The sequence below is a fragment of the Hylobates moloch genome, unplaced genomic scaffold, assembly GCF_009828535.3.
Source record: "Hylobates moloch isolate HMO894 unplaced genomic scaffold, HMol_V3 SCAFFOLD_12, whole genome shotgun sequence".
In the NCBI taxonomy this organism is placed as follows: domain Eukaryota; kingdom Metazoa; phylum Chordata; class Mammalia; order Primates; family Hylobatidae; genus Hylobates; species Hylobates moloch.
The window spans coordinates 36,145,349-36,173,263 of NW_026652287.1; the positions used below are offsets into that span (position 1 = coordinate 36,145,349).

The 27,915-nt window shown below is 42.2% G+C and overlaps 1 long non-coding RNA gene across 1 annotated transcript; it reads left to right on the plus strand.

Annotated features, from left to right (window-relative positions):
- The first annotated feature begins 445 nt into the window (after nucleotides 1–445).
- LOC131380821 (uncharacterized) lies at nucleotides 446–27,915 on the plus strand. Its single transcript, XR_009209066.1, has 3 exons — nucleotides 446–527; nucleotides 27,313–27,369; nucleotides 27,878–27,915. It is a non-coding gene; the product is annotated as an uncharacterized LOC131380821 (long non-coding RNA).

Here is a 27,915-nt window from a genome sequence, read left to right on the forward strand (position 1 = left end):
GTGGCCACTGGGCGTTGACAATGAGGCTACGGAAATATCCCCGTGGCAAGACAGTAAAGGTATATTGTTCTCCTTCCCAGGTGATAAGGTTAGGCTTTTTTTTTTTTGACAGGGAGTCTCGTTCTGTTGCCCAGGCTGGAGTGCAATGGCGTGGTCTCAGCTCACTGCAACCTCCACCTCCCAGGTTCACACCATTCTCCTGCCTCAGCCTCCCGAGTAGCTGGGATTACAGGCGCCCGCCACCACGCCCAGCTAGGGTTAGGCTTTGTGTCCCCACCCAAATCTCATTTTGAGTCGTAATCTCCGTAATCCCCACGTGTCAGAGAGACCAGGTGAAGGTAATTGAATCACTGGGGCGGTTTCCCCCATGCTGTTCTCGTGGCAGTGCGTGAGATCTCGCGAGATCTGATGCTTTTATAAGGGGCTCTTCCTCCTTCGCTCGGCCTCGTGAAGAAGGTGCCTTTCTTCCCCTTTCCGTTCTGCTATGATCATAAGCTTCCTGAGGCCTTCCCCAGCCATGCTGAACTGTAAGTCAATTAAGCCTCTTTCCTTTATAAATTACCCAGTTTGGGGCAGTTCTTTATAGCAGCTTGAAAACGGACTAATATACCAGGTGAATGCAATGACAAAATGAGGCGCGTCCAGTCCCTCTCCTACCCTCATCAGAAAGGAGGCGATATGAGAACAGCTGCATACATTAGGGGGACCGCTTTGTTGAACTCTCCGTAATCTGTCATTCTCCGTGTCCCATCAGGCATCCACATGGGCCATGCAGGGCTATTGTATGGGCTGTTCACTGGTCTTATAACGTCTACCCAGACTTCTTTCCTTTTCAGTCCCTACGATCTCATCATGACCTCCTGGCAGGTGTTGTCGTTTCAATGGTGCTATTCACAGAGGGCTGGCAGCTGTGCTGGTGTCCATTTCGCATTCCCCTTGATCACGCACTTCACCATCCTAACTCAGTCGGAATTCAGAGGGTCACAAGCCTGATGAGACAGCCATTCCCAAGTTGTACTCTGGGATAGGAGCTATGTATACTAAATAGGGTTTGGGCAGCAGTCTCCTAACTTGTAATACTAGCTCAACCTGTCTGACTTTCACGACCCCCGCCCCCACGGACCATCTATTATTATAGGCCACTGGAACCATGGATGTCACCACATATGAGAGTGCATTCAGCTCCAGTATCCGCTGGGAACAGCCTTTGCATTCGTGTTGTTTTGTTTTGTTTTGTTTTGTTTTTGAGATGGAGTCTCACTCTGTCACCAGGCTGGAGTGCAGTGGCACAATCTCGGTTCACTGCAACCTCCACCTCCTGGGTTCAAGCGATTCTCCTGCCTCAGCCTCCAGAGTAGCTGGGATTACAGACACCCGGCTAACTTTTGGTATTTTTGGTAGAGACGGGGTTTCACCATGTTGGTCAGGCTGGTCGTGATCTGCCCACCTCAGCCTCCCAAAGTGCTGGGATTACAGGCGTAAGCCACCGCGCCTCCTGGATGCATTCTTGGTTTTTTGCCTTTTTTTTTTTTTTTTCTTTTTTTTCTGAGACGGAGTCTCACTCTGTGGCCCAGGCTGGAGTGCAGTGGCATGATCTTGGCTCACTGCAACCTCCGCCTCCCGGGTTCAAGTGATTCTCCTGCCTCAGCCTCCTGAGTAGCTGGGATTACAGGTGTCCACCACCACGCCCAGCTAATTTTTGTATTTTTAGTAGTGATGAGGTTTCGCCATGTTGGCCAGGCTGGCCTCAAACTCCTGACCTCAGGTGATCCGCCCACCTTGGCCTCCCAAAGCGCTGGGATTACCAGCCAGCCTGTGCATTCTTAGGTGACCAATATATAGTTAGCTAGCTCTATATGTGGCCGCCAGTCTCCAGACACCCAGCCGCCATTGCTCTTACCAGGATCCTGGGGCCTTAGCCTTTATGCTTGTCTAAAGGGGTTGGTGCCTGTATCCCTCTGTGGGAGGGGCAGTGGGCTGAGCCTGAGGCTTCTTCGTGAAGTGCTGTTTTGGCTTGAGCTTCTGCCACAGTCTGACCAGAACAGCATTAGGCTGTTTATCTATTTTCACAGTAGGCGTCCCTGCCACTACCTGGTCACACATTTGTCGGGGGTCCCCGACAGCCCCTTGGCTGTTTTTCCTTTGGCTCCCTTGATTTTATCCCAGCAGCATGCACCCCTCACCTATGCAGTTTCTGTTTCTCCTAAGTGGTGGCCCTTTGGGCCGCCTGAGACACTGGCTGTCCTACGAAGGGACTCAAGATAGACGCTAGTGTGCCACACCATTGTTTGTGTGCCTACTGTAAGATGGCATTTCTCATGCCCGCAGTGCAAAGCTCCTTGTCAGGGTCTTGGTAATGCTCAGTGTAGATAGCAAGCATCACCCCTAATTCCCAGAGGATGTCCCTCAATTCCTCCATAATCTGTCATCACAAAGGAGATGTGGGGACATTCCTTTCTTTCTTTCTTTTTTCTTTTTGAGATGGAGTCTCGCCCTGTTGTCCAGGCTGGAGTGCAATGGCTCCATCTCAGCTCACTGCACCCTCCGCCTCCCAGGTTCAAACAATTCTTCTGCCTCAGGCTCCCGAGTAGTTGGGATTATAGGCACCTGCCACGACACCTGACTAATTTTTGTATTTTTAGTAGAGACGGGGTTTCACCATATTGGCCAGGCTGGTCTCAAACTCCCTACCTCATGATCCTCCTGCCTCAGCCTCCCAAAGTGCTGGGATTACAGGCCTGAGCCACTGCACCTGGCCGGGACATTCCTTTCATTTGGCCAGGCTGCCTTGCAGCTCACAACCATCCAGCTAAGGAGGGGGGTGGCCCGATCCTCATTATTGGTGCCATTGAGGCACCACGTCAGGGCCGGATGGTTGGTGATGGATGCCATTTCACTCATCTCTGTTCCATGTCCCATAGACAGAGAAGCCACCCTGCGACTGACTCTCTCCCCCTTCTGCCTGAACCTAGTTCCCAGCTCCACCAACTCCACAGCCGTGGAATCCCGCACTTCCAGGCAGGGGCAAGTCTTGCAGGGTGACCCCCTATGGGTGTGGTTGGTCGGCTTTCATCTTGGTGGTGACCAGCAAACGTGCAGAGAGGACGGGCACCTTCATGAGCTCATCCCAGGCCTCACTCTCTTCCCCACTAGAGCTCTCCATGGGGTCCCAGAACTTAGGGTCCCAGGATGATTTAGTCACGAGGGCCCTGACTCATTGACATAGCAGCCAGCAGCTTTTCAAATGGACTACCTGACAAGCCAGGGTCTCTCCATTTTGTCATCCTGTGCCCGCAGGTGGGACTGTCAGTCTCGGATGTTTCAGCCTGATCTAATTAGGCATCTCTTTGTCGTCGCAGCTCATCTTGTAATGGATGCACCTTCACCTGCGCCATAAGCCCAGCCCCCGAGGCTGCTCAGAGCACAGTCAGGAGTGGCCAGCCAACCGCAGCTGCCACAGCTCAGGCATCTAACTTTTGCTTAGTTAGATCCACCTCCTGCAATAGCTCTTCCAGACCCTTCAGTTTTTGGGGGGCATCTCTGTACCCATGCCTTGGGCCTCATCCATCAAGGATAGTGGCTGCTGGGCCCCACACAGATGTGGACAGCCAGCCCGAGATGCCCCCCGTTGATATCCTCCTCTCCAATCCCATTGATTCTGCGTGCACAGGATTTTCTCCGACCTCCTGCTGGGATCATCGGTTGTCGTGCCAAATGCCTGTTAACTTCAGTAGCCATGGCACCAGGTTCAAGAGGCTGAAGAAGAGACCCGGAGCCAGCACACAAAACACAGGGCTTATTTGAGGGAACTTGCAGCATGGGCCAGTGGTGGTGGACTAGACAGGAGAACCACAACCATTTGCAAAAAGCATGCAGTTCAGGCCAGGCACGGTGGCTGACGCCTGTAATCCCAGTACTTTGGGAGGCCAAGGCAGGTGGATCACTTGAGGTCAGGAGTTCAAGACCAGCCTGGCCAACATGGTGAAAACCCGTCTCTACTAATGATACAAAAATTAGCTGGGCATGGTGGCGGGCGCCTGTAGTCCCAGCTACTTGGGAGGCTGAGGCAGGAGAATCTCTTGAACTTGGGAGGCAGAGGTTGCAGTGAACTCAGATGGTGCCACTGCACTCCAGCCTGGGCGACAGAGCGAGATTCCATCTCAAAAGAAAGAAAAAAACCTGCAGTTCATAGGGCACTTTCACTTAGCATCCTCCCCCAGCAACCTCTACGTGGCAACCCTCATTCTCAGAGGGAGCTTAAGTCATTGCTGTCAGGTATATCTGCCATAAGGGTAGGGTTAAGGAAAGTTATTGCCAGCAGATGTGTCTACCAGACACTCCCAAGCTCCCTTTTGTCCAGAAGCCTAAGATATTCTTTTGTGACAGCTTTATTGAAATGTGATTCATATACCATACAATCAACCTATTTAAAATTTACAATTCGGCCAGGCATGGTGGCTCATTCCTGTAATCACAGCACATTGGGAGGCCGAGGTGGGTGGATCACTTGAGGTCAGGAATTCTAGTCCACCCTGGTCAGCATGGCAAAACCCCATCTCTACTAAAAATACAAAAATTAGCCAGGCATGGTGTTGGGTGCCTGTGCTCCCAGCTACTTGGGAGGCTGAGGCAGGAGAATCTCTTGAACCCGGGAGGCAGAGGGTGCAGTGAGCTGAGATCACGCCATTGCACTCCAGCCTGGGGGACAAAAGCAAAACTCTGTCTCAAAAAAGAAAGTTTACAATTCAGTGGTATTTAGTATATTCATAGAACTGCCGCATTTTGCCAAGTGGCTTTTTAGCATTTAGTGGAATTGTTGATAGAATTTTAAATATTGAGCTATTCTTGTGGAATCAATTCTACTTAGGTGTTATGCATTATCCTTTTGATATATTCTAGATTCTATTTGCTAATATTTAGCTTGTTCATCTCATCTTTGTAAATGAGGGGGTTTTTTCTACTTTTTATAAATTTTGGCATTAAAGTTATGCTAGCTTCAGAAACTAAATTGAGGAGCTCTTTATTTTTTCTGTGACCCTAAGCCAGTGCTGCTCAAACTTTAGTATGCTGAAAGTCACTTGGAAAGCTTGTTAAACAGATCCTTGGGCCCCATCTCCTAGTGATTTTTTTTTTTTCTTGAGACAGATTCTTGCTGTTGTCCCCCAGGCTGGAGTGCAATGGCGCAATCTCGGCTCACTGCAACCTCCGCCTCCCGGGTTCAAGCGATTCTCCTGCCTGAGCCTCCCGAATAGCTGGGATTACAGGCATGCGCCACCACTCCCATCTAATTTTTGTATTTTTAGTAGAGACGGGGTTTCGCCATGTTGGCCAGGCTGGTCTCGATCTCCTGACCTTGTGATCTGCCCACCCTGGCCTCCCAAAGTGCTGGGATTACAGGCGTGAGCCACCGCGCCCGGCTGCCTGCTAGTGATTTTTATGTGGTGAATCTGGATTCGGGTTCATTAATTTGCATATATCACACTCCCATGGGTCACACTTTGAGCAGCCTGGTGTAATTGACATTAGAACCATCTGCTTTTTAAAGGTTAAATCGAACTCATCTCTGAGCCCATCTGGTCCCAGAGCGCATTTGTGCAGTAGATCTCTACTCAACCTTCCAACCCTTTCCATTAATTTTCCCCAAAATTCTTGGATTATTTTTAGTAATTTACATTTGCTAGACACTTTGTTTCCTCTAAGGTTTCAGATTTGTTGACCTAGAATTTCATATAGCATTTGTCCTTAAAATTCTCTCTAAATTTGATGGCTGTGTCTCTTTTCTCATTTTTTACGTTTTGTTATTTTTATTTATCTTTTTCTCAATCATTCACAAGTGGCATTTGGATTTACTTAGCATTTTTACTTTATTTTCTATCTCATTAATGTCAACTTTTTAATTACAATTTCTCTCTAGTTTGTTTTGTCTTCATTCTTCTGACTTCTCAAACTCCTGACCTCAAGTGATCCACCCGTCTCAGCCTCCCAAAGTGCTAGGATTACAGGCATGAGCCACTGCACCCATCTTCTGATTTCTTAAGGGGAGTATTAAGTTCCTTTATTCATCATCTTTAGTCTTCAGTAAAGTGTAATTTTTGCTGTATGTCAAAGATTTTGATATGAAATAATCTCCTTTTTATGCTACCTAGAAACTTTGTAATTTTCTACTTAGCTTCTTTTTAATCCAAGGATTATCTGGAAGTGTGTGTGTGTGTGTGTGTGTGTGTGTGTGTGTGTGTGTGTGTGTGTAGATATGAGATGGGGGTCTTGCTGTGTTGCCTAGGCTGGTCTTGAACACCTGAGCTCAAATGACCCTCTCACCACAGAAGCATATTTCTTAATTTCCAAGTCATTAAGGTTATTTTCTCTTTTAAAATTGTTCATTTCTTTTTTTTACGATTTTTACAAATATTGTTTATCTTAATGAAGCTGGTACAATGTCCATTTAAAACCCATATCCCAGGCCAAAAAGTACAAATAAAAAAGAGCAGTGTTCTGTTTTATTCATTTCTGCATGTATCACTTTATTAATTGCTAATGAAAATCAGAAATTTTCTGGGATCTTCTGACAAGATTTAAAAAAAATCTTAAAATGCCTTTTCTTCACTGAAGCCATCTTTGGAGTTAGGCTTCCCTCTTACCTTATCTGTCATCTTGACTTCAACCTGCTATTCCTCTTCTTTTGGTCCAGACCCTCAAATTTTAAAAGTACCTTCAAGTTAAGGAAAGGTCGTTTCTCCACAGTTCAGTTCTCTGAAAAAACTCCCATCTCCCACTGAAAGTCACAGTCCAGGAGGGAAGCAATCACATGCTAGAACTTCAGGGCCAGTTGGAAAGTCATTATGAACACCTGCATTGGCCGATCTTATTTATCACCACAAGCCTGAAAATGCAATGTCCTGAAAAAGGTGGCCTCTCTGTGCACACGTAATTTTTAAAAAGGAGAGGGTAGGCCGGGCGCAGTGGCTCACGCCTGTAATCCCAGCACTTTGGGAGGCCGAGGCGGGCGGATCACGAGGTCAGGAGTTCAAGACCAGCCTGACGATCATGATGAAACCCCATCTCTACTAAAAATACAAAGATTAGCTGGGCATGGTGGTGCATGCCTGAAATCCCAGCTACTTGGGAGGCTGAGGCAGGAGAATTGCTTGAACCTGGGAGGTGGAGATTGCAGTGAGCCTAGATTGGGCCTCTGCACTCCAGCCTGGGCAACAGAGCAAGACTGTGTCTCAAAAAAAAAAAAAGAAATCTATAAATACATTACTAGGATTAATGAGTGAGTTTATCAAGGTTGCTGGATACAGGGTTAACAGAACAATATTAACAGCGTTTCTACATACCAGCAAGAAATAAATAGGTAATGAAAAATATAAAGATAACATTTATAATAACATGAAGCTATTTTAAGTGCCTAGGAATAGATCTAATAAAAAAATACAAAATTTCTATGCCAAAACCTATAACCATTATTATTATTATTATAGACAGGGTCTCTCTGTTGCCCAGGCTGGAGTGCAGTGGCATGATCTTGGCTCACTGCAACCTCCACCTCCCAGCTTCAAGAGATTCTTGTGCCTCAGCCTCCTGAATAGCTGGGACTAAAGGCATGCACCACCACGCCCAGCTAATTTTTTGTATTTTTGGCAGAGATGAGGTTTCACCATCGTGCCCAGGCTGCTCTTGAACTCCTGACCTCAGGTGATCCACCCACCTTGGCCTTTCAAAGTGCTGGGATTACAGGGGTCAGCCACCACGCCCAGCCTATAATCATTATTATTATCAAGAAAAGTGTTAATCCATGAGGATGAACAGATTTAAGCATGAAAGGCAAATTTATAAAGTGTTTAGAAGTTTTGTGGAAGAATAACTTCATGATCTGGGGGTTAGGAAAGACGTATTAGGGCCGGGTGCAGTGGCTCATGCCTATAATCCCAGCATTTTGGGAGGCTGAGGTGGGCAGATCACCTGAGGTTGGGAGTTTGAGACCAGCCTGACCAACATGAAGAAACCCCATCTCTACTAAAAATACAAAATTAGCCAGGTGTAATTTCAGCTACTTGGGAGGCTGAGGCAGGAGAATCGCTTGAACCTGGGAGGCGGAGGTTGCGGTGAGCCAAGATCACGCCATTGCACTCCAGTCTGGGCAACAAGAGCAAAACTCCATCTCAAAAAAAAAAAAAAAAAAAAAAGACATATTAAATAGCTTTTAGAAAATATAAACCATGAGGGAACTGATAAATTTGAGTTCATTAAAATTTAGAACATCTTTTCATCAAAAGACACCAATATAATAATAATAGTTTATAGGTTTTGGTATAGAAGTTTTGTACTTTTGTGTTAGATCTATTCCTAGGCACATAAAATATCTTGTTATTATAAATGTTATCTTTTTTTTTTATTACCCATTTATTTCTTGCTGGTATACAGAAATGCTGTTAACATTGTTTTCTATTAACCCTGTATTCAGCAACCTTGCTAAACTCACTCATTAATCCTAGTAATGTATTTATAGACTTTTTTCTTTTTTTATTTTATTTTATTTATTTATATTTTATTATTACACTTTAGGTTTTAGGGTACATGTGCACAATGTGCAGGTTTGTTACATATGTATCCATGTGCCATGTTGGTTTGCTGCACCCATTAACTCGTCATTTAGCATTGGGTATATCTCCTAATGCTGTCCCTCCCCACTCCCCCAACTCCACAACAGTCCCCAGAGTGTGATGTTCCCCTTCCTGTGTCCATGAGTTCTCATTGTTCAATTCCCACCTATGAGTGAGAACATGCAGTGTTTGGTTTTTTGTCCTTGCGATAGTTTACCGAGAATGATGTTTTCCAGTTTCATCCATGTCCCTACAAAGGACATGAACTCATCATTTTTTATGGCTGCATAGTATTCCGTGGTGTATATGTGCCACATTTTCTTAATCCAGTCTATTGTTGTTGGACATTTGGGTTGGTTCCAAGTCTTTGCTATTGTGAATAGTGCCGCAATAAACATACGTGTGCATGTGTCTTTATAGCAGCATGATTTATAGTCCTTTGGGTATATACCCAGTAATGGGATGGCGGGTCAAATGGTATTTCTAGTTCTAGATCCCTGAGGAATTGCCACACTGACTTCCACAATGGTTGAACTAGTTTACAGTCCCACCAACAGTGTAAAAGTGTTCCTATTTCTCCACATCCTCTCCAGCACCTGTTATTTCCGGACTTTTTAATGATGGCCATTCTAACTGGTGTGAGATGGTATCTCATTGTGGTTTTGATTTGCATTTCTCTGATGGCCAGTGATGATGAGCATTTTTTCATGTGTTTTTTGGCTGTATAAATGTCTTCTTTTGAGAAGTGTCTGTTCATGTCCTTTACCCACTTTTTGATGGGGTTGTTTGTTTTTTTCTTGTAAATTTGTTTGAGTTCATTGTAGATTCTGGATATTAGCCCTTTGTCAGATGAGTAGGTTGCAAAAATTTTCTCCCATTCTGTAGGTTGCCTGTTCACTCTGATGGTAGTTTCTTTTGCTGTGCAGAAGCTCTTTAGTTTAATTAGATCCCATTTGTCAATTTTGGCTTTTGTTGCCATTGCTTTTGGTGTTTTAGACATGAAGTCCTTGCCCATGCCTATGTCCTGAATGGTATTGCCTAGGTTTTCTTCTAGGGTTTTTATAGTTTTAGGTCTAACATGTAAGTCTTTAATCCATCTTGAATTAATTTTTGTATAAGGTGTAAGGAAGACAGAGTTTTGCTCTTGTTGCCCAGGCTGGAGTGCAATGGCGTGATCTCGCAGACTGCAACCTCCACCTTCTGGGTTCAGTGATTCTCCTGCCTCAGCCTCTCGAGTAGCTGGGACTACAGGCATACGCCACCATGCCTAGCTAGTTTTGTATTTTTAGTAGAGATGGGGTTTCACCATGTTGGCCAGGCTGGTCTCGAACTCCTGACCTCAGGTGATCTGCCCACCTTGGCCTTCGAAACTCCTGGTATTACAGGCGTGAGTCACTGTGCCCTGCGATTTTTTTCCTTTTTATATACAGAATCATATCCATAAATAATAGTTTTATTTCTTCTTTTCTAAACCATTTTTAAAATTTTATTGTACCTTGTGTCAATGACTCATTGCCACCATAATGCTGCATAACAAACCACCTCAAACTTCAGTGACTTAAAACAAGAATTTATCATTCCAGCTTATGAGTCATTATGTTGGGCTCAGCTAATATAAAAGGGAATGGGCTGCCTCTTGGCTAATCTAGACTAGCTTGAGCTAGGACCACTGGAGTGATTCAGCTCTAAAATGTATTTCAGTTTCCAGCATGTTAGCCCAGACACGTCCTCATAGTGATGGCGGAAGAGTTAGAGAATAAGCAGTAACAAGTAAGGTCTCTTGCAGCATAGGCGCTGAATCAGCACACAAGCCCAGGTTCAAGGAGCAGGAGAGTAGATATGATCTTAGACAAACTGCAGAATCACATTGCAAAGGGGGTGGATATAGGAAAAATTGAAGACTTGGTACCATGAAGGCCATCAGTCTACACAAACTTTAAATTCAATTTGACTAGAAGGGATGGTGGCAGACATCCTTGTCTCTTATTCCTGACTTTGAAGAAAAACCCTTCAACGTTTTATCAAGTATAATGTTTATGCTTCTTTTTTATAAATACCTCCTATGAAATTAAAGATGTTCTTTTCTACTCTAATTTGCTAAGAGGTTGGCTTTTATCTTATTTTTTATTTTGTAGAGAAGGGATCTCGCTATGTTGCAAGCGCTTATCTCAAACTCTTGGCCTCAGGCAATCCTCCTGCCTTGTCCTCCCAAAGTCCTGTCCTGGGATCACAGGCATAAGCCACCATGCCCAGCTATTTTTGTTAATAAATGAATGGTTATTGGGTTTCATCAAATATTCTACAAATTGAGATGGTCATATGATCTGTATCCTTATTATGTTATCACTGATTTTCTTTTAAGCAAAATCATTTGTGATATATAGTTTTCATGTATTGATTTCACTTGCTGGTTATTTTTTGGGACCTTTGCATCAAGGTTTATGAATGATATTGGTGTGTGATTTTATTTATCATAATTCCCTTGCTAGACTAGGTACTCAAGTTATACTCATCTTGCCACTTTTTCTATTCTGGAAGATTTTATACCAAATTGACAATATTTACTTCTTAAATGTCTGGTACGATTCAGTGAAGTCATCTTCGCCAGAAGTTTGCTTTGGAGCAAAGTTACTAATTACAGAAGCAATTTATTCAGTGGTCCCCAATCTTTTTGGCACCAGCGTGGGGGGTGGTTTCAGGATGAAACTATTCCACCTCAAATCATCACACATTCCATTTTCATAAGGAGTGTGCAACCTAAATTCCTCACATGCACAGTTCACAATAGGGTTCTAGCTCCTGTGAGAATCTAATGCTGCCATTGATCTCACAGTAGACAGAGTTCAGGTAATAATGTCTGCTTGCCCTCCACTCAACTCCTGCTGTTTGGCTGGTTCCTAACAGGGCACAGACTGGTGGCCTGTTAATCAGGGATTGGGGACCCCTGATTTAAAAGGTAAAGGACAATTCAGAGTTTCTATTTCTTCCTGTGTGAATTTTATTAGATATTTTTCTGAAAATTTTCACCTTTATTGGCATAAAATTATTATAGTGTTTTTATTATATTTTAAATAAGTATAGGCTTTATAATGATGTCCCCTTTTTAATTTCAACTCTTTTTGTGCTTTAATTTTTTTATTTCTTGGCAAGTGTTGCTAGAGATTTTTATCCATTTTGTCTTTTAAAATACCAACTTTTAATTTTGTTGATCTTCCCTATTCTATTTTATTTCCTGATGTTACTATTTCCTGCTTCCTACCTCTTTGGGTTCATTTTGCTGTTTTCCAGTTTCTAGGGATGGAGTCTAAGCTTATTGATTTTCAGCCATTTTTTTATTTCTAATATTTGACTTCAGTTGCATCCCATGTTTTGACATAAGTATTTTCATTATCATTCTGTTCAAAACACTTTCCAATATCCATTTTGATAAATTCCTTAACCCATTGGTTATTTCAAAATGTAGTCTCAAAAATCAAACATAAGGATTTGAGGATTAATTTCTAGCTTAATTGCATGTGGTCAGAAGTAAACTCTGTATGAGTTTGATCCTTTTGAGATTTATTGAGATTTATTTTGTGGAAAATATTGTCCACTTTTGTAACTGTTTAGTGTGTTCTTGAAAAGAATGTGTATTCTGTAGTTGGATATGTTGTTAGACATATGAGTATATAGATAGATGTATATATTGTCAGGTTTGCTAATTGTTCAAATATTTTTTATATAGACATTTATTGCTTTAAGTTTCCCTCTTAGTACTGCTTTTGCTGTATTTGTAGGTTTTATTATTTTTATTTATTCATTTAATTTTTGAGACAGAGTCTCACTCTGTCGCCCAGGCTGGAGTGCAATGGCACAATCTCGGCTCACTGCAACCTCTGCCTCCTGGGTTCAAGTGATTCTCCTGCCTCAGCCCCCTGAGTAGCTGGGACTACAGGCATCCATTGCCATGCCTGGCTAATTTTTGTATTTTCACTATGTTGGCCAGGCTGGTCTCGAAATCCTGACCTCAAGTGATCCTCCTGCCTCGGCCTCCAAAAGTGCTGGGATTACAGGCATGAGCCACCATGCCCAGCCTCCACAGGTTTTAATATGCTGTATTCCCATTTTCATTTGTGTCAAATTTCCTTTTTGATTTCTTTATCGACCCATTGGTGGTTTAGGAGCATGTTGCTTAATTTCCAAATATTTGTACAGTTTCCAATGTTCTACCTATTATTAATTTCTAGATTTACTCTATTGTCAAAAACAATAATATGATTTAGCTTTTTTAAATTTGTTAAGACTTGTATTGTGGCCTAACATATAATCTATACTAGATAATGTTCCATGTGCTTTTGAGAAGAGTGTGTATTCCATGGCTACTGGATGGAAGGTTCTGTAAGTGTCTTGTTAGGTCTGTTTGGTCTGGAGTGTAGTTTAACTCTGATATTTCTTTGCTGATTTTGTCTGGATGATCTGTCCATTGCTGAAAGTGGAGTGTTGAAATCCTCTACTATTACTGTATTGCAGTCTATCTCTCCCTTTAGGTCTATTTAAGATTTGCTTTATAAATTTAGATGTTCCAATATTGGGTGCATATATATTTATTATTGTTATATCCTCTTGTTGTATTGATTATTTTACCATTCTATAATGGCCTCTTTGTCTCTCTTTGCAGTTTTAGGCTTAAGATCTATTTTATCTGATATAACTACTTGTCCTTCTTTGCTTTGCATTTGCAGGAAATATCTTCCCATCCCTTCACTTTCAGTCTGTGTGTGTCCTTTCAGGTGAAGCGAGTCTTTTGTAGACAACATATTCAGTTGACCCTTGAATGATGTAGGGTTAGGGGCACCAACCCCCATGTAGTTGAAAATCTGTGAATAACTTTTGACTCCCCCAAAACTTAACTAGTAATAGCCTAATGTTGACCCGAAGCCTTACCAACAATATAAAAAGTCGATTAACACATATTTTATATGTTGAATCTATTATACACTATATTATTACAATAAAGTAACCTAGAGAAAAAAGTTTTATCAAGAAAATCATAAGGAAGAGAAAATATATTTAATGTTTATCAAGTGGAAGTGATCATCACACAAAGGCCTTCATCCTTGTGATCTTCACATCAAGGAGTCTGAGGGAGAGGAGGAGGAAGGGCTGGTCTTGCTGACTTGGAGTGGCAGAGGTGGAAGAAAATCTGCATGACATTGGACTCCTGCAGCTCAAACTCATATTGTTCAACAGCCAGCTTTAGTTAGGTCATGTTTTTTAATCCGTTCAGCCAGTCTGTCTTTTAATTGGAGAATTTAATCCATTTACATTCATGGTAATTATTAATAGGTAAGGGCTTACTATTGCCATTTTGTTACTTTTTCCTAGTTGTTTTGTAGATCTTTTCTTCCTTTTTCTCTTAGTCTTCCTTTCTCATTAAGGGATTTTCTCTAAAAATCTAGAAAAATGAGAACAAATGAAACCCCAAATTAGTAAAGGAAAAAAAATAATAAACATCAGAGCAGAAATAAACTAGAGAATTAAATACAAAAGATCAACGAAACAGTTGGTTTCTGAAAAGATAAACAAAATCAACAAACCTTTAGCTAGACTAAGTATGAAAGAGAGATGATTCAAATAGATCAAAGGCCGGGTGCAGTGGCTCACGCCTGTAATCTCGGCACTTTGGGAGGCTGAGGGGGGTGGATCACCTGAGGTCAGGAGTTCAAGACCAGCCTGGCCAATAGGGTGAAACCCCATCTCTACTAATAATACAAATATTGGCTGGGCATGGTGGCGGGCACCTGTAATCCCAGCTACTCGGGAGGCTGAGGCAAGAGAATCACTTGAACCAGGAGGCGGAGGTTGCAGTGAGCTGAGATTGCACCATTGCACTTCAGCCTGGGCAACAAGAGTGAGACTATCTCAAAAAAAAAAAAAAAAAAAGATGACAAAGGAGACATCACAATTGATATCACAGAACTACAAAGGATCGTTAGAGACTATTGTAAACAACTATATGGAAAACTTAGAAGAAATAGATAAATTCCTGGCCACATATAACCAGCCAATATTGAATTATAAAGAATTAGAAAACCTGAACAGACCAACAATGAGCAACAAGCTTGAATTAATAATAAAAAGTTTTCCATTAAAAAAAGCTCTGGATCTAATACATTCAGTTACAAATTCTACCAAGCATTTGAAGAACTGTAGCTGGGCATGGTGACACGTGCCTGTACTCCCAGCTACTTGGGAGGCTGAGGTGGAAGCATCATTTGAATCCAGGAGTTCAAGTCCAGCCTGGGAAACATAGACCCCATTTCTTTCTTTCTTTCTTTCTTTCTTTTTTGAGACAGAGTCTTGCTCTGTCACCCAGGCTGGAATGCAGTGGCGTGATCTCGGCTTATTGCAACCTCCACCTCACTGGTTCAAGTGATTCTCCTGCCTCAGCCTCCTGAGTAGCTGGGACTACAGGTGCACTCCACCACGCCTGGCTAACTTTTTGTATTTTAGTAGAGACGGGGTTTCACCATGTTGCCCAGGCTAGTCTCAAACTCCTGAGCTCAGGCAATCCTCCTGCCTTGGCTTCCCAAAATGCTGGGATTACAGGTGTGAGCCACTGTGCCTGGCCGATACTATTTCTTTAAAATAGCACATCAAGAAGGTCATTTGCCATGATTAAGTGGGATTCATCCCAGGGATGTAAGGATGGTTCAACATATGCAAATCAATAAACGTGATACATCACATTAATAGAATGAAGGACAAAAACCATATGATCATCTCAAATTCAACATCCCTTCATGATGAAAACCCTAAACAAATTAGATATAGCAGGAACATAGTTGATTACAACAAAGGCCGTATATAACAAACCCACAGCTAGCATCATACTCAATGGGGAAAAGTTGAAAGCTTTGCCTCTAAAATATAGAAAAACACAAGGTTGTACCACTTCTATTCAACATAGTACTGGGAGTCCTAGCCAGAGCAATTAGGCCAGGGAAAGAAAGAAAGGGCATCTGGGGGTGGGGGCGCATGCCTGTAATCCCAGCTACTCGGGAGGCTGAGGCAAGAGAATCACTTGAACCCAGGAGGCAGAGGTTGTGGTGAGCCAAGATCATGCCATTGCACTCCAGCCTGGGCAACAAGAGCGAAACTCCATCCCAAGAAAAAAAAAAAAAGCATCCAACTGAAAAGAAGGAAGTCAGATTATCCTTGTTTGCAGAAGACATGATCTTATATATGGAAAACCCTACAGCCTCCCCAAAACCTGTTAGATTAAACAAGTTCAGTGACATTGCAGGACACAAAATTAACATACAAAAATCACTACTGTTTCTATATACCAACACCAAACTATCTGAAAAAGAAATCAAGAAAGCAATCCTGTTTTCAATAATACCAAAAATAAAATACATAGGAACAAATTTAACCAAGGAGGTGAAAGATCTCTACAATGAAAACTAAAAAATTGGTGGAAGAAATTGAAGAGATTACTAATAAATGGAAAGACATCCAATGCTCATGGATTGGGAGAATTAATATTGCTAAAGTGTCCATACTACTCAAAGTAATGTACAGATTCAATGCAATTCCTACAAAAATACCAATGACATTTTTCACAAAAAAATCCTAAAATTTGTATGGTGTAGGGACCAGCCCCACAGGGTCGGTAGGTTTTTCTCCCCATTTGCAGAGACGAGAGATTGTAGAAATAAAGGCACAAGACAAAGAGATAAAAGACAGCTGGGCCCAGGGGACCACTACCACCAAGACGCAGAGACCAGTAGTGGCCCCAAATATCTGGCTGCGCTGTTATTTATTGTATACAAGACAAAGGGGTAGGGTAAAGAGTATGAGTCAACTCCAATGATAGGTAAGGTCCTCTGGGTCACGTGTCCACTGGACAGGGGGCCCTTCCCTGCCTAGCAGCCGAGGCAGAGAGAGAGGAGAAAGAGACAGCTTACATCATTATTTCTGCATATCAGAGACTTTTAGTACTTTTACTAATTTTGCTACTGCTATCTAAATGGCAGAGCCAGGTGTACAGGATGGAACATGAAAGCAGACTAGGAGTGTGACCACTGAAGCACAGCATCACAGGGAGATGGTTAGGCCTCTGGATAACTGCGGGCGAGCCTGACTGGTGTCAGGCCCTCCACAAGAGGTGGAGGAATAGAGTCTTCTCTAAACTCCCCCGGGGAAAGGCAGACTCCCTTTCCCTGTCTGCTAAGTAGGAGGTGTTTTTCCTTGGCACTGACGCTACCGCTAGACCATGGTCTGCTTGGCAACGGGTGTCTTCCCAGACGCTGGCGTTACCGCTAGACCAAGGAGCCCTCTGGTGGCCCTGTCTGGGCATAACAGAAGGCTCGCACTCTTGACTTCTGGTCACTTCTCACTATGTCCCCTCAGCTCCTATCTCTGTATGGCCTGGTTTTTCCTAGTTTACGATTGTAGAGCAAGGATTATTATAATATTGGAATAAAGAGTAATTGCTACAAACTAATGATTAATGATATTCATATATAATCATGTCTGTGATCTAGATATACTGGAACAGCTCGTGCCCTCGGTCTCTTGCCTTGGCTCCTAGGTGGCTTGCTACCCAGAGTATGGAATAACAAAAGACCCTGAATAGCCAAAGCATTTTTTTTTTTTTTTTTTGAGATGGAGTCTCACTCTGTTGCCCAGGAGGCTGGAGTGCAGTGGCATGATTTCAGCTCACTGCAACCTCTGCCTCTGGGGTTCAAGTGATTCTCCTGCCTCAGCCTCCTGAGTAGCTGGGACTAAAGGTGTATGCCATCATACCCAGCTAATTTTTTGTATTTTTAGTGGAGATGGGGTTTCACCATGTTGGCCAGGCTGGTCTCCAACTCCTGACCTCAGGTGATCCGCCTGCCTCAGCCTCCCAAAGTGCTGAGCCACTGCACCTGGCTGATGTTGAGCATTTATTTACATGCTTGTTGGCCATTTGTATGTCTTCTTTGAAGAAATATCACTCAGGTCCTTTGTCCACTTTTTAATTAGGTTGTTTGGTTTGTTTGCTATTAAATTGTATGAGTTCCATACATATTTCGGATGTAGATTGCAAATATTTTCTGATTCCATAGATTGCCTCTCTTTTTTTTTTTTTTTTTTTGAGATGGAGTTCACTCTGTTGCCCAGGCTGGAGTGCAGTGGTGCGATCTCGGCTCACTGCAAGCTCCGCCTCCTTGGTTCACGCCATTGTCCTGCCTCAGCCTCCTGAGTAGCTGGGACCACAGGCACCCGCTGTCATGCCCGGCTAGTTTTTTGTATTTTTAGTAGAGACGGGGTTTCACCGTGTTAGCCAGGATGGCCTTGATCTCCTGACCTCCTGATCCACCTGTCTCGGCCTCTCAAAGTGCTGGGATTACAGGCGTGAGCCACCGCACCTGGCCTCTTTTTTTTTTTTTTTTTCTTGCTGTGCAGCTTTGGCAGATGCTAGGGCTTATGGGGAATGGGAAGATGTTGGTCAAAGGATACAAACTTTGAGTTATAAGATTATTAAGTTCTGGGGATCTAATATATACATGGTGGCTACAGTTAATAATACTGTATTATTTACCTGAATTTGATAACAGATTTTTTTTTTTTTTTGAGACAGAGTCTCGCTCCATTGTGCAGGCTAGAGTACAGTGGCGCAATCTCAGCTCACTACAACCTCTGCCTCCTGAGTTCAAGTTATTCTCCTGCCTCAGCCTCCCGAGTAGCTGAGATTACAGGCACCCACCACCACACCTGGCTAATTTTTGTATTTTTAGTAGTTTTGCCATGTTGGCCAGGCTAGTCTTGAACTCTTGACCTCAGGTGGTTTGCCCACCTCGGCCTCCCAAAGTGCTGGGATTACAGGCATGAGCCACCATGCCCGGCCAGAGAACAGATTTTAAGTGTCCTCATCACATACATATGCACACACACACACACACACACACGATAATTATGGTGGTTATGGATGTGTTAATTTGATTGTGGTAATCATTATACAGTGTATACATAAATCATATTATGCCTTGAATATATACAGTTTTTGTCAATTAAATATTTTTAAATTTTAAAAGAATATATTTTAACCATTAAAATTATTAATTTTATTAAATCTGAAAAGCTTTTGAGCTTCATGTTTTGGGGGCATCAGTAACTGGATCTTCTTTATTGTGTAGTATTACATTGTATGAATATGCCACTATTTGGAGGCTATTGTGAATAAAATGGAAACAAAATTCTTGTACATATTTTTATGCACATAGACGTGACTTTATGGGTCATAGAACAGGCATTTTTGTCTTTAGGGAGTCTGCCAAACACCTGTCCAAAATGGTGAAATCACTTTCCGCTCCCGCCAGCGATAGAAGGGCACTGCAGTCACTGCACATTCTGGACAATATTTGATGAGCTCAGTGTTTTCAGTTTTAGTCGTCCTGGTAGCTGTGCAGTGGTACCTGATTGTGGCTTTAATTTGCATTTTCATGATGAGTAATGATATCTAGCACTCTTATATGGTTACTGGTCATCTGAATAGCTGTTTTTGTGAAGTCCCTGTTCAAGTCTTTCACCTTTTCTTAGGCTTTTTTTTATTGTTTTGTAGGCATTATTTACATTCTGAATACAAGTCATTTGTCAAATGTGTGCATTACAAATGTGTTCCGTCTGTGGCTTACCTATTTACTTTCTTTTTTTTTTTTTTTTGAGGCGGAGTCTTGCTCTGTCGCCCAGGCTGGAGTGCAGTGGCGCAATCTCGGCTCACTGCAAGCTCCGCCTCCCGGGTTCACGCCATTCTCCTGCCTCAGCCTCTCCGAGTAGCTGGGACTACAGGCGCCCGCCACCACGCCCAGCTAATTTTTTTGTATTTTTAGTAGAGACGGGGTTTCACCGTGGTCTCGATCTCCTGACCTCGTGATCCGCCCGCCTCGGCCTCCCAAAGTGCTGGGATTACAAGCGTGAGCCACCGCGCCCGGCACCTATTTACTTTCTTAAAGATGTCATTTAATTTTTAAACACTTCTTAATTTTAATGAGGTTGAGTTCTAATTTTCTTAGTGCTTTCTTTGTGTACTATTTAAGAAAATGTGCTACCCAAAGTCAAAGTGATATTTTCATATTTTTTTGGAATCTCTTGTTTTACCCTCCACATTTATATCTATGATTCATCTTGAATTAATGTTCGTGTGTCATGTGAGGTGGGCTCAAGGCTTATTTTCTACATAGATATCATTATTCTGGCACTACTTATTGAAAAGACCATCCATTGCCACCCAATCGCAGTGGCAATTCTATTATAAATTAAGTGACCATATAAGCTGGAGTATATTTATGGACTCTCTTTTCCATTGATCTATTTATTATCCTTTGCCAACACCACACTCCTGCCCCTCACACCACACTCCTGCCCCTCTCTCCGGCCCCTCTCCCGTCTCCCCCCGCCCCTCCCCTCCTGTTTTAATTATGTAGCCTTAGAGTAAATCTTAAGATAGTAAGATAAGTCCACGGTAAGTTAAGTCTTCCAACTTTGGTCTTCTTCAAGATAGCCTTAGCCATTCTAAGGGCTTTGGCTTTCCATATAATTTTAGAACGAGCTTGTCTGTTTCCAAAAAAAAAAACCCAACAATATGGGATTTGGGGTTTAAGATTGCCCTGAATCTGTAGATCAATTTGGGGATAACTGACATTGTAAAAATGTTCAACTTGCCAACTCATGAACATGGTAAAATTCTCTATTTAAGTCTTTTGCATTGTTTTGTAGTTTTCAGTGAGGTGTTACACATTTTAACTACATTGATTACTAAGTATTAAATGTTTTTGATGTTTTAAAATAGTATTTTCCAATTATTTGTTGCTAGTATACAAAAATATAATTTTTTGTACAATCGCCTTATATATCTAGGAACTTTGCTAAATTCAATTACAAACTTAATTCTGTCCATTTGTAGATTCTTTTTACATATACAATATCTGGGTTTTTTTTTTTTTTTTTCCCTGAGACAGGGTCTTACTCTTTTGTTCAAGCTGGAATGCAGTGGCATGATCAGCTCACTGCAGCCTCAAACTCCTGGACTCAAGTGATCTCCTCTCAGCCTCCTGAGTAGCTAGGACTACAGGCATGCACCACTACACCTGGCTAATTTATTTTAATTTTTGTAGAAATGGAGTTTTGCTATGTTGCCCAGGCTGGTCTTGAGCTCCTGGCCTCAACTGATCCTCCTGCCTCAGCCTCCCAAAGTACTAGGATTATAAGCATGAGCCACTGTGCCCAGCTACATACATGATCTCTTGACAGTATACTTATATCACCTTTAAATAAGGAAAGTTTTATTTTGATCTTTATACTTTTTTTTCTTGCCTTACTGCACAGGCTAGGACCTTTAATACAATGTTGAAGAGATAATGAACATCCTTATCTTGTCCCCAAACTCAAGAGGAAAGCATTCATATTTCATTGCTTAGTGTGGTGTTAGTTACAGGCTTAAGGAAGCTGTAGATTAATGAAGTTGCCTATTTCTAGTTTTTCCACCTTTTTTTGCAATTGTTCTCCAATATTTTTCTTCTACATATTATTAACCCCACAATACATTGCTGCTATTATTACTCTAAGCACTCATTAGTCTGAAATTTGCCTACAGGGTCTTGCTCTGTTGCCCAAACTGGAGTGCAATGGCATGATCAGCTCACTGCAGCCTCAAAACTTCTGGGCTGAAGTGATCCTGTCTCCTCAGCCTCCTGAGTAGCTAGGACTACTTTGACCTAGGTAGTAGCTGGGTCACCCTTTCAGGTTTTCTTTATTCCTTTCTAAATGTTATTATTTTTTAACTGACAGATGAAATTGTATGTATTTATTGTGTTCAACATGATGTTTTGAAATATATATATACATTGTGGAATGCTAAATATAGCTAATTTACATATCTATTATTTTTGTGAGAATATTTAAAATTTCAGCATTTTTCAAGATTACAATGTAGTTATTAACTTTAGTCACCATGTTGTATGATAGTTATCTTAAACCTATTCCTTTTATCTAACTGAAATTTTGTATTATTTGACCAACAACTCCCCAGCACCCCACTCCCCCATCATCCCCACTCTGGTAACCACCATTTTAGTCTCTACTTCTAGATCAACTTTTTGAGATTCCATGTATGAGTGAAATCACACAGTATGTGTTTCTGTGTCTGTCTTATTTTACTTTTACATCTCTTTCCAGCTCCAATAATATTCCTTCAGCCCAAAGATTTTTAATATTTTTTGCAGTGCAGATGTGCTAATGACAAATTCCCCCAACTTTTGTCTGTCTGGTAGCATTATTTCATCATCTTTTATTATTTTTATTGAGGTGAAATCCACATAACATAAAATTAGCCATTTTAAACACTTCAGTGGCATTTAGTACATTCACAATGTTGTGCAACCACTGTCTCTATCTAGTCTATCTCTATCTAGTTCCAAAACATGTCAACACCCCAGATAGAAACTGTGTACCTGGGAAGCAGTAATTCTTCATCTCTCCCTCTGCGCAGCACCCCCTAGTAACCTCTAATATGCTATCTCTATGAATTTGCCTATTCTAGATATTTCATATAAATAGAATCATAATATTTGTCTTTTTGTGTCTGGCTTATTTCGTGTAACATGTTTTCAAGGCTCATCCATGTTATAGCATGTATCTGAATTTCATTTTTTATGGATGAATAATATTCCATTGTAGGGTGTACCAGAGTTCTTTTTAAAAATTTTTTGGGGGGACGGAATTGTGCTCTGTCGCCCAGGCTGGAGTGCAGTGGCATGATCTCAGCTCACTGCAAGCTCCATCTCCTGGGTTCACACCATTCTCCTGCCTCAGCCTCCCAAGTAGCTAGGACTACAGGCGCCTGCCACCACGCCCAGCTAATTTTTTGTATTTTTAGAAGAGACGGGGTTTCACTGTGTTAGCCAGGATGGTCTCGATCTCCTGACCTTATGATCTGCCTGCCTTGGCCTCCCAAAGTGCTGAGATTACAGGCGTGAGCCACCGGGCCCGGCCTGAGTTCTTCCTTTCAAGTCACATGTGTCTGTACCCGGAAGTGGAATTGTTGGATCCAGTGGTAATTGTTTTACTTTTTGAGGAACTGCCAAGCTGGTTTTCACCGTGGCTGCTCCAGTTGACATTCTTATCCTCAATGCATAATGGTTCTAATTTCTCCATATCCTTCCCAGCAGTTGTTAATTTCCCATTGATTTTTTTTTTTTGTAGCTGTATTCATGGGTGTGGAATGGTAACTCTGGTCTTGATTTGCCTTCCCCTAGTGATTAGCGATGTTGAGCATCTTTTCATGTGCTTTTTGGCCATCTGTTTATCTTCTTGGAAGAAATGTCTATTGATATCCTTTGCCCTTTTTAAAAAATTGATTTTTAAATTAACAGATGCAAATTATATATATTTATCATGTACAACTTGATGTTTTGGAACATGTTTATGTAGTGACATGGCGCAATAGGGCTAATTAACATACTTTGCCCATTTTTTTTTTTTTTTTAACAGAGTTTAGTTTTTTTTCAGTTGTAGGAGTTATTTTTATATTCTGGATACTAGAATCTTACCAAATACTTGATTTGCAAATATTTTCTCCCATTTGATGGATTATCTTTTCACTCCAATAATGTCTTTTGATGCACAAAAGGACAAATTTTGGTGTCATATTTAAGAAACCATTGCCAAACCAAGGTCATAGAGATTTGCCCCCCAACATTTTCTTCTAAAAGGTTTATAGTTTTTGCTCTTACATGTAGGTCTTTGATCCATTTTGTTAATTATTGTGTATAGTGTAAGGATCCAAGGTTATTATTTTTTTTGCCTGTGCATATCCAATTTTCCCAACATCTGTTGGAGAGACTGTCTTTTTCTCATTGAGTACTCTTGGCACTCTTGTTGAAAATTGACTATATACATAAAGGTTTATTTCTGGGCTATTCTATCCTATGGTATCCTGTTGGTTTATATGCATTCTTGTACCAGTCCCATGCAGCTTTAATTACTGTAGTGGTATAATAAGTTTTGAAATCAGGAAGCATGAGTCCTCCAACATTGTTCTTTGTCAAGTTTGTTTTGGCTATTCTGGGCCCCCTTCAATTTCCAGATGAATTCTATCATCAGCTGGTCATTTTCTGCAAAGAAGCCAGCTAGAGATTTTGAGATGGACTTCATTAATTCTATAGATCAACTTGGGAAATATTGCCGTCTTAATACTTAGTTTTATGATTCATAAATATGGGATTTCTTTTTCATTTATTAAATCTTCTTTCAACACATTTTGTAATTTTCAGAGTATAAAGTTTGTCCTTTTGTTAAATATATTACTAAGTATTTTATTCTTTTTGACACTGCATTAGGCCACTTTTGCATTGCTATAAAGGAATACCTGACTGGTATTCCTATTGGTCTATTGTGCATCCTTATACCAGTCCCATGGTGCTTTAATTTATAAAGAAAAGAGTTTTTATTTTGGCACATGGTTCTGCAGGATATACAGGAAGCACAGTGCTAGCATCTGCTTCTGCTGAAGGCCTCAGGACATTTAAAATCTTGGTGGAAGGTCATAAAGAGCCAGCATGTCACTTCTACTACACACGAGCAGAAGCAAGAGAGAGAGGAGGAAGAGCCACACACTGTGAACCAGATCTCACAAGAAGTCATTCACTATTGGCCGGGTGCGGTGGCTCACGCTTGTAATCCCAGCACTTTGGGAGGCTGAGGTGAGCGGATCACGAGGTCAGGAGATCGAGACCATGGTGAAACCCCGTCTCTACTAAAAATAAAAAAAAATTAGCTGGGCGTGGTGGCAGGTGCCTGTAGTCCCAGCTACTCGGGAGGCTGAGGCAGGAGAATGGCATGAAACCGGGAGGCGGAGCTTGCAGTGAGCCGAGATTGTGCCACTGCACTCCAGCCTGGGCGACAGAGCGAGACTCCGTCTCAAAAACAAAAAAAAGTCATTCACTATCAAGAGGTCAGCAACAAGCCATTCATGAGAGATCTGCCCCCATGATCCAAACACCTCTCACCAGGCCCCACCTCCAACAGTAGGGATTACATTTCACCGTGAGATTTGGAGGGGACAAACATCTAAACTATATCAGATACTATCATATATGGAATAGTTCTCTTAATTTTTGGATTTTTTGCAAGTATATAGAAATACAATTTTTGTGTATTGATCTTGTATTCTGCAACCTTACTGAACCTATTTGAGTTCTAATAGTTTAGTGGATTCCTTAGGATTTTCTTTATACAAGATCATGTTATATCAGAATAGAGATAGTTTATTTCTTTTTCATTCTTGATGTCTTTTATTTTATTGTCTTGCCTAATTTCTCTGGCTAAAATCTCCAGTACAATATTGAACAGAAGTGGTGAGAAAAACATTCATGTCTTATTCCCGATCTTGGAAAGGATTCAGTTTTCACCACTAAGTATGATGTTAACTGTGAATTTTTTTTGTAGCTTCTCTTTATCAAGTTAAAATTTCCTTCTATTTCTAGGTTTGTTGAATGTTTATCATGAAAGGTCAAGTGCTCTTTATATATCTACTGCAATGATCATATGGATTTTGTTCTTTATTCTCTTGATACATTAATTGATTTTCAGATATTAAGCCAACCTTGCATTCCTGGAATAAATCCTGCTGGTCATAATGTATATTCCTCAAAGGGCACAGCTTTAGACATGCGTTGTCACCCTAGGATGACAGTGGTTTTAGGTGGGCTCTCCTGTCTCTTTCCCTCACCACACTCAGCTTTTAGGCTCCACTAATTGCCACCTGATCATTGTTTTTGACAATGCTCTGAGGCATCAATTGTTCTGCATCTGGTCCAGTTAAATTTAGGCTCCCTTAAAGGAGTAGTTTTAGAGGTTAGTGTTTGAGACTTGTTCTGAACCCAGGAGGGATCTTCTTAGCTGTTTCCCTGATTCTCTCTGGTATACTAGTTGGCCTGTGGTTTAGCTTGTTTCTCATGAAGCTACCAGCTTCCTCTTAATTGCTTACCAACAGAACCTCCACCATTTTTGAGCATGCCCTTAGGTTTGAACTCTCCCACACTGTTTCAAGTAAAGTCAGTTCTTTGGGGAGAGAGTTTCAGAGCTCTTTGTTCTGAAGGCTTGGCTTTCTCCCTGAGTAAAATCTCCAGAGATGGGTAGGGACAGTAGCCTATTTCTCTCTGAGTGACACCACTGCTTTAGCATCAGGTTGCTGGATGGGGCATTAAACTTTCTTATTCTACTTGCTTCTCCTGGAATGTAACCTTAGCCTTACAAATGAGCTAGGGCCAGGGGAGATCAGGGCTCCAGCATTCTCAAATGGCTGGGGTGGAGCCTCTGCCCTAAAAGAGGGGAGGGCTGGTACTGGATAGAGGAAGGGAGCTCCTGACCTTTTTACCACAGGTAACACTACCCGTTGCTACCTCTCTAGCAACAGGTAGCTGGAGAGGAATGAGAAATGCTGGTGGCCTGTCCCTCCTGGGAAGATACCATAGCTTTCAACTAGAAGCAAGGCAGAGAAAGAGCCCTGTGTTCTTAGCTGCATGCACCTGGAGTGGAGTTGCCACAGTAGGCTAGGAGTGGGTAGGGAAGGAGCTGGCTGTGGTTTAGAATTTTTTTGTGTGTATATATGTGTGTGTGTGTGTGTGTGTGTGTGTGTGTTTTGAGATGGAGCCTTGCTCTGTCACCCAGGCTGGAGTGCAGTGGTGTGATCTGGGCTCACTGCAACCTCCACCTCCCAGGTTCAAGCGATGCTCCTGCCTCAGCCTCCCGAGTAGCTAGGATTACAAGCACACGCCTGGCTAATTTTCGTATTTTTAGTAGAGATGGGGTTTCACCATGTTGGCCAGGCTGGTCTCAAACTCCTGACCTCAGGTGATCTGCCTGCCTCGGCCTTCCAAAGTGGTGGGATTACAGGCGTGAGCCACTGTGCCTGCCCAGAATTTTAGTATATTTTCTTGAATAAATATTTTATCACTTGCCATATGCCCTTCGGACAATTTCTAGAGACCATAAATGTTTTTCTTTATAGTTCTCACTAGTTGACTTGTTTCACTAGGGAGTGGGTCCACAGAGCTCCTCATGCTGCCTTTCCAAAGGTGGAATCCCAACGAAGCTTTTAAAGTCTACCCATCCTGGCCGGGCGCAGTGGCTCACGCCTGTAATCCAGTACTCTGGGAGGCCAAGGCGGGTGGATCACGAGGTCAGGAGTTCGAGACCAGCCCGACCAACATGGTGAAACCCTATCTGTACTAAAAATACAAAAATTAGCCGGGTGTGGTGGTGCGTGCCTGTAATCCCAGCTACTCAGGAGGCTGAGGCAGAAGAATCGCTTGAACCCGGGAGGTGGAGGTTGCAGTGAACCGAGATCACACCACTGCACTCCAGCCTAGGTGACAGAGCAAGACTCTGTCTCAAAAGAAAAAAAGAAAATTATACCCATCCCTATCCCCACCTTAGACTTACTGAATCTAGAGGAGTGAGGCTAGGAGAATGGAAGGCAGGAATCTGTATCATTTTAACGCTCCCCCAGTGACTGTGATAAACAGCTGTGTTTGTAAAACCTGGCCTAGAAGTCTATGTGCATTAGTTGGGCCTAAAAGTTTCCAAGTACACCAGAAGTCAACGGGAAAGAAACCTGAGTGTATCCATTGTTTACTGTGCTCTTGGCACTCAATATTCTATTGTGTTATTTTAATCATTTCAGACGGGACTGGTGTTCAGCTGATACTCCAGTGTTTACGGCTGTCATTCCTTCTGATTGGTGAGTGCTCACACCATAGCTTTTATTAAATATTTTGAAATTCACCGCTGCTTTTAAGATGAGAAAAACAGAACTGGGTGTGGTGGCTCACACCTGTAATCCCAGCACTTTGGGAGGCCGAAACAGGCAGATCACTTGAGGTCAGGAGTTCTGAGACCAGCCTGGGAAACATGGCAAAACCCTGTCTCTACTAGAAACACAAAAATTATCTGGACATAGTAGGACATACCTGTAATCTCAGCTACTTGTGAGGCAGGAGAATCCCTTGAACCTGGGAGGCGGAGGCTGCAGTGAGCTGAGATCACACCACTGCACTCCAGCCTGAGCAACACAGTAAGACCCTGTCTCAAAAAACATATATGTATATTGCCCGTAAGTTAGTAACTCATAAGGAGAAGGGCCAAGATTTAAACTCTGGCCCTCATTTCTCCAAAGCCCTTGTTATGAAGTTTCACAGCCTGGCACCTGAGACGTGTCCTTTCAATTCTGCTGCTCTTGATGACCCAAGATCTTCTCAGGATTTACCGGGCCTGAAAGAAGAAAGCC